A 7,786-nucleotide genomic window follows, 5' to 3' on the forward strand; every position below is an offset into this window, starting at 1 on the left:
GACAGGCACAAAGTTCCTGGCGTCTCTCAGAGATCAACAGAGACAGTAGTCTCGTCCCCCATTCTGTTACATCACAATGCGCTAGGTTCAGCAATGGGATTCAAAAATTTTAGCAACCGTTTCTCTGTCCGGTTCCTGGGTGACGGTGGCCATGATGGGCGTGGCCTACTTGGCCTCCTGCACCGCAGGGGGAGGGCGTTTTTGCCCTCCCCAAGCTCTGGAGGCTTTCCTCACACATCTGGGAGGGTGAAAATGGCCTCCCCCAGGCTCCGGAGGACCTCTGGAGGCTGGAAACGGGCCCGTTTATTTATTTATTTAATTATTATTTATTATTTCTATTTCTATACCGCCCTTCTCCCGAACGACTCAGGGCGGTGTACAGCCTATTTAAAAACACAAAAACAAAAACAACAGTTAAAATTTAAAATCATTAAATAATTAGGCTCCAATTAAAATCCCAGGAATTTAAAAATACCCCAATTTAAAACGTTATGTTAATAGCCCGGCCTGGCGGAACAACAGGGTCTTCAGAGCGCAGCAAAACACCCGGAGGTTGGAGATCTTACGTATTTCCGGGGGCAGTTCATTCCACAGGGCTGGGGCTCCCACAGAGAAGGCCCTCCCCCTGGGTGTCGCCAGCCGACATAACTTGGCCGATGGCACCCTGAGGAGACCCTCTCTGTGGGAGCGGACTGGCCGGTGGGAGGCTATTGGTGGCAGAAGTCGGTCTCGAAGGTACCCGGGTCCTATGCCATGGAGCGCTTTAAAGGTGGTAACCAACACCTTGAATCGCACCCGGAAGACTTCTGGAACTTCCCCCTGTGGGCATTCTGTGGGCGTGGCTTGGTGAGTGTGGCAGGGGAAGGATAGTGTAAAATCTCCATTCCCTCCTGATTACCTGGGACTTGGGAGGCAGAGAATAGATGAGGGCGGGGCCAGTCAGCATTTTTACTACCGGTTCTCCAAATTATTCAAAATTTCTGCTACTGGTTCTCCAGAACTGGTCAGAACCTGCTGAAACCCACCTCTGGACTAAACGCCAAAGGCACCTGGAATGCTGTTACCTTCCCACCAAGGTGGTCCCTATTTTTCTACTTGCATTTTTTACCTGCTTTTGAATTGTTAGGTTGGCAGAAGCTGAGACAACTGACAGGAGCTCACCCCGTTATGCGGCACTAGGGATTCGAATCCTAGTAACATGTTAGATTGGACTAAAATGAGATTTGTTTGTTTATTTAACTTCAGAAGTTGTGGTTGCTCCAAAACTGGACGTTTTTACGAAGAGACTGGACAGCCACTTGTCTGAAATGGTATAAGGGTTTCCTGCCTGAGCAGGAAACTTTGGTGTTCTATTCTGAGATAGGACCATTTGTGGTTTAGCATCTGGAAAAAAAATCATCTATTAGCGAGTTATATGTAGACCTCGACTTACAATCACAATTGGGCCCAGATTCTCCGTTGCTAAACAAGATGATTGTTTAAACGAGCCATACCCCATTTTAGGACTTTTGCCATGGTTGTTAAGCGAATCACACAGTCTTTAAGCAAATTCCAACTTCCCCCATTGACTTTGCTCGTTGAACGTCGGCCGGGAAAGCCGCAAATGACAATCGCGTGACTTCGGGATGCCGCAACCGTTATAAATTACACGCCAGCTGCCAATACCTGAATTTTGATCAAAGTGAACCTGGAGAGGCTGCAACAATCCTGGTTGAGGTTTAGTTGTTAGCCATTTTTTTTTTCACTGCTGGTGTAACTTCCAAATGTTGCTAAACGTCTTATATATGTGGACGGCAGCAAAATTACTTTCTGCACAAAATGGAAGGAGGCTTCAATCTCCGCAATGGATAAACGGTTGCAAAAGCTGATGGAATTTAGCAGAGCTAAATAAATGCTTTATCAAATGCTTTGATAAAACGAAAAACAAACAAACCACAATTAACTTTTGTTTCTGCTTGGAAACCGCTTCTAGACTTTGTGCCTGAGGTGGGGAAAAAAAATGTAACTTTGTTTTTGAGTTTTGTAGATTAGATAGATCTGTTGCTATAGAAATGGCTAGTGGATACTGTTATCAACAGTATCACTTCCAGGAATTCAATTCTAACCGGCTCAAGGTTGACTCAGCCTTCCGTCCTTCCGAGGTGGGTAAAATGAGGACCCAGATTGTTGGGGGCAAGAGGCTGACTCTGTAAACCGCTTAGAGAGGGCTGTGAAGCCCTGTGAAGCGGTATATAAGTCTAAGTCCTATTGCCCATCCATCCATCCATGATGCGCAGTGGTTAGAATGCAGTATTGCAGGCTAACTCTGCCCACTGCCAGGAGTTTGATTCTAACCGGCTCAAGGTTAACTCAGCCTTCCATCTTCCAAGGTCGGGAAAACGAGGACCCAGATTGCTGGGGGCAAGAGGCTGACTCTGTAAACTGCTTAGAGAGGGCTATTGCCTTTCCATCCATCCATCCATCCATCCATCCATGATGTGCAGTGGTTAGAATGTATTATTGCAGGCTGGCTCTGCCCATTGCCAGCAGTTCAATCCTGACTGGCTCAAAGTTGACTCTTCTGAGGTCAGCAAAATGAGGAGCCAGATTGTTGGGGGCAAGAGGCTGACTTGTAAACCTCTTAGAGAGGGCTATAAAGCATTATGAAGCGGTATATAAGTTGAAGTGCTATTGGTATGGCTATTATGTAAAAGTATAAAGTTGAGGTTTGATATTACTATCTTATTCTACTGCATTAAAGGGAGTCGGGAGTCAATGCCTTGTCTTTCTTTTCCCCTTCTTTTCTACACTTTTCTCTTCCCTTTTCCCTCCCCTATTTTTCCTATTATTTGCTTTTGTATTCTTGTATTTTATATTATGAACTACTCAAAAACATAATTCACCAAAGGCAGCTCAATGAATTCTTGTAAGCCAAGGACTTATTCATATGTCTGCCAAGCACTGACATGTATCGCTTTGGAAAGTCCCATGGCATTTGTGTTGTTTTCTTAGGTTTAATATTTAGTGCATTGTTGGAACCCAGCCACAACAACTTGTTACCCTCCAGAAAAAACTAAGCACGGTAAAAACGACAGGTAGTCTTCGACTTACGACCAGAATTGAGCCCCAAATTTTTTTTCCTAATCGAGACATTCATTAAGTGAGTTTTGCCTCATTTTGCAACTTTTCTCACCTAGTTGTTAAACGAAACATTGCAATTGTTGAGTTAGTAATCCGGTTGTTAAGTGAATCTGGCTTTCCCCTTGATTTTGCTTGTCAAAAGGTCACAAAAGGGGATCACGTGACACACACCCCCCGGGACACGGCAACGGTCATAAATCTGAGTCTTAATTTTGATCACGTAACCATGGGGATACTGCAATGTCGTAAGTGTGAAAAACGGTCATAAGTCACTTTTTTCAGTGCCATTGTAACTTTGAACGGTCACTAAATGAATAGTCGTAAGTCCAGGACTACCTGTATACATGCACACTAGATTATAACCTATGTTTTGTAAACCAGAATGGCTACATTCGCACAAGCCAGGACCAACCTAGCCAGAGGTGGGATTCAGCCGGTTCAGACCGGTTCGGGTGAATCGGATGCTAATTTTAGATCTGGTTCGCCGAACCGGTAGTTGCAAGGACTTTGCTGGCCTCGCCCACCCCTCCCTGCCCCCTCCCAGGAGTCTCCATGCAGCCCGTTTTGGATGCCAGGTAAGTGCAGAGCCTGGGTGGAGGCTCTGGGAGGGCAAAAGAGGGGCCTCCTGGAGGTTCCAGAAGTCTGGAACCGTCACTAAGTGAACCGTTGTAAGTCAAGGACTACCTGTAATCAAGATTTAGCAGGCGGAGTCAGAATAGACTCTGTGACAGGTCGGAATGCAAATTCTGGAGATTTTGTGAGCTGAGGATGTGACTTTGAAAGGGCTGTCGAGGCGGGGTTGCAGGTAGGTAAGAGTGTGTTATCTTCAGGTGAGTTCTTGTAGGAGGGGGAGGAGGAGGGGGATTCTGGAGTGTTGGAAGGTACATTCCCCACCCACCCACCAGGGGTGAGTTCTACTTAACTTTACTACTGGTTCACAATGGGAAGCTTTTGCGCATGCGCAGATCGCTGATGACAACATCCGGGGCGGTGGGCGGGGCCTCCCGCTGGTTTTACTACCGGTTCTTGCGAACCGGTCTGAATCGGGGGCAACCCACCACTGCCACCCACCCACCGACCCCGCAGTTCCTCAGCCATGCTTGTTCCAGGAGACTTTTTCCTTCTTTGCCTTTGCCCTTGGATTTGAGTTTTATTTTATTTACCGAATTCTTTCTAGGCTTGTCACAACTGCTCACCCCCCCACCCACACACCCCATTCTTGAAACCACTCAAGAAGGAGGTTAACTTTTTATGTGGGAAACAGAAGGGGGTTTGTTTGTGCAAGCTTGATTAGCATGTTAAGCAAGAAAGCTAAATATTTAAGGTAAAGGAAGGGAGGGAGGGAGGGAAGGTGAGAAGGAGGAAGGAAATAAGGCAGGAGGGCAGGGGAAAGGAAAGGATAGAAGGAGAGGAGAGAGGGGAGGAGAGAGGAGGGGAGGAAAGAAAGAATGAAAGAGTGAAAGAAAGAAAGAGAAAGAAAGAAAGAAAGAAAAAGAAAGAAAGGAAAGAAAGGAAAAGAAGAGGAAGAGAGGAAGAAGAAAAAAGAAAAAGAAAGAAAGAAAGGAAAGAAAGGAAAAGAAGAGGAAGAGAGGAAGAAAGAAAAAGAAAGAAAGAAAGGAAAGAAAGGAAAAGAAGAGGAAGAGAGGAAGAAGAAAAAAGAAAAAGAAAGAAAAAATGGAAAGAGAAAAAGAAGAGGAAGAAGAAAGAAAGAAAGAAAAAGAGAAAGAAAGAAAGAAAGAAAGAGAAAAGAAAGGAAAAGAAGAGGAAGAGAGAAAGAAAGAAAGAAAAAGAGAAAGAAAGAAAGAAAGAAAAAGAAAGAGGAAAGAAAGGAAAAGAAGAGGAAGAGAGGAAGAAGAAAAAAGAAAAAGAAAGAAAAAATGGAAAGAAAGAAAAAGAAGAGGAAGAAGAAAGAAAGAAAGAAAAAGAGAAAGAAAGAAAGAAAGAAAGAGAAAAGAAAGGAAAAGAAGAGGAAGAGAGAAAGAAAGAAAGAAAGAAAGAAAGAAAGAAAGAAAGAAAGAAAGAAAGAAAGAAAGAAAGAAAGAAAGAACGAACTTCAAATCTGTGGTCAAATTTTTCATTAGGTGCCCTCAGAAACTTCTGCCCCTTCGCAGATTCTGTGGAAGGGCTTGGCGTCTATTATACTCACTGTGTCATTTCCTTGTAGATTTATCAACTCACCTTTTCCTCAAAGCCAGAGTTGGTTAGCTGACAATGCGGATACATTTTTCCCAGCCTTAACCTGAACTCCCCTATTATGATTGCACCATAATAATTTTTTTAAAAAAATCATGTTTCCTTGCCAGTAAAATAGTTTACATTATTCTTGGCTAGCAGTATGTATAGCCGGAGTAGGCGAAGGTATTTTTACTTGCTTCCTTGGAAATGTAAGGTGGGCCTTTGGACGATAAGCTGCTGAAAGGGTTTTGATTGACCGTCAAGGCTTCCCAAGGTCTTTAGATTTCTCAATCCAATTTTCATTAAGATGAGATTGTCCCAAGAGACCTCATCGTATCCGCTGGAAATTCCGGGTAGGGAATTTTGCTTCAGTCGGTATTTCTACCTGCAGCTGTGGGAATGTAAGCCTTTGAAGCTTGTAGAAAGAGATTATAACCAGATCCTTCTCCTCAGCCTGTAGCCAGGCCAGGCAGTTCAGGATGGGATTTCAGCATGTACTTATCCTCAACTTTGTGAAATGTATGCAGATCGGTTTGTCCCTTTCCTTGTTCTCAAGTTTTACATATAACCCTTGATCTTACTAGGGGAGTCAGCATATATTTGGAAAAGTTTAGGCAAAGGAAGGGAGGGAGGGAGGGAGGAAGGAAAGAAAGAAAGAAAGAGAGGGAGGGAGAGAAAGAAAAGGAGGGAGAGAGAGAAAAGAAAGAAAGAGGGAGAAAGAAAGGAAAGAAAAAGGGAGAGAGGGAAGGAGAGAGAAAGGAAGGAAGAAAAAGAAAGAAAGAAAGAGGGATACAAAGAAAGAGGGATAGAAAGAAAAGGAGGGAGAGAGAAAGGAAGGAAGGAAGAAGGAAAGAAAGAGGGAGGGAAGGAGAAAGAAAAAGAAAGAAAGGGAGAGAATGGAAGAAAGGAAGAAAGGAAGGAAGAAAAGAAAAAAGGAAGGAAGGAAAAAGAAAGAAAGGAATGAAGGAAAGAAAGAAAGAGAGGGAGAGAAAGAAAAGGAGGGAGAGAGAAAGAAAGAAAGAAAGAAAGAAAGAAAGAAAGAAAAGGACGGAGAAAGGAAGGAAGGAAGAAAGAAAGAGGGAGGGAAGAAGAAAGAAAAAGAAGGGGAGAATGGAAGAAAAGAAGGAAGGAAAGGAAGGAAGGAAAAAGAAAGGGGGAGAATGGAAGGAAAGGAAGGAAGGAAAAAGAAAGGAAGGAAGGAAGGAAGGAAAGGAAGGAAGGAAGGAAGGAAGGAAGAAAGAAAGAAAGAAAGAAAGAAGGAAAGAAAGAAAGAAAGAAAGAAAGAAAGAAAGAAAGAAAGAAAGAAAGAAAGAAAGAAAGAAAACCCCCAAACTTTTCTGGAACGGAAGGCAAATTTAACAAAATGGATCCCACAATGAGCATGGTGAGTCCATGAGGCTTTGGCTGCCTCCTCTGGTTCCTAGTTTGTTTTCTACGTTACCCTGCCTAATCTTCATCTGGGCACAGAGGCATCTTAGTTTGGACACAAGTCCCTTCTCGGGACAAGGTCTCTTTCTGGAACCATCTCCCCTCAATACACAACAGGTCACAATTTTGATTGCTTCCAGCAAAGTGAAAAAGACTTGGCTCCTTTCCCTCTTGCTCATTTTAATTGTCCTTCAGCTTGTTCTTTCATATATTGGGTTACTTCTTAAGTGTCGAGTGCCAATCTTTGGCCCAGAATTGCATTCTTTGGGTGGCCTTAGAAATCCTTGCACCATTTTTAACAAACAGAGCAAACAAGGAAACAAAAAAAGCAGAGCCTTGGACTGCAAGACACTGGCCATTATTTTAATTCCCCGGGGAAATCTAACTGCAACAGATAAAACATTCTTGTCAACAGCCAAGAGGGAATTGGCATGGCTGGCTTTGCAAGATGCTAATTCCTTTTATTTGTAATTTTAATAAATCTGCATTTTGAAGAAAAATCCAGAGCAGGCAGGGCTGGGGATTGAATGATGTTGTGAGAGGAAGCTAGGTGCTAAGGCTTCCACATTTGATATTATCAGAGCCAGGTATTTTTTTTTCCAGGTATCTGTGGCACACACAAAAAAAATAAAATGAATTTCAGTCCTGTGTAGAGAAGACTCCAAAGTGGAGTAGCAGAAATAAAATGGGTATCTATATAGGCAGCCCTTGACTTGCAACCATGTGTTTAGTGACTGTTCAAAGTTACAACGGTACTAAAAAAAAGGTGGCTTACCACCAGTCCTTGCACTTATGACCATTGCATGGTCATATCATCAAAATTCATGCACATGCAGCATTTTGGAGTCATATGATTCCATTTGCAACCTTCCCAGCTGGCATCCTACAAACAGTCAATGGGGGAAGCTGGATCTGTTTAACAACTGCATGATTCACTTTAACAACTGCAGTGAGATGCTGTACAACCGTGGCTCAAGGGGTCATAAAATGGGGCATGACTCGTTCAACAACCACCTTGCTTTAGCAATGAAATTTCTGATCCCTATTTTTTTTTTCCTTTAAT

The sequence above is a fragment of the Pantherophis guttatus genome, chromosome 11 (assembly GCF_059756535.1).
Source record: "Pantherophis guttatus breed Tessera chromosome 11, ASM5975653v1, whole genome shotgun sequence".
In the NCBI taxonomy this organism is placed as follows: Eukaryota; Metazoa; Chordata; class Lepidosauria; order Squamata; family Colubridae; genus Pantherophis; species Pantherophis guttatus.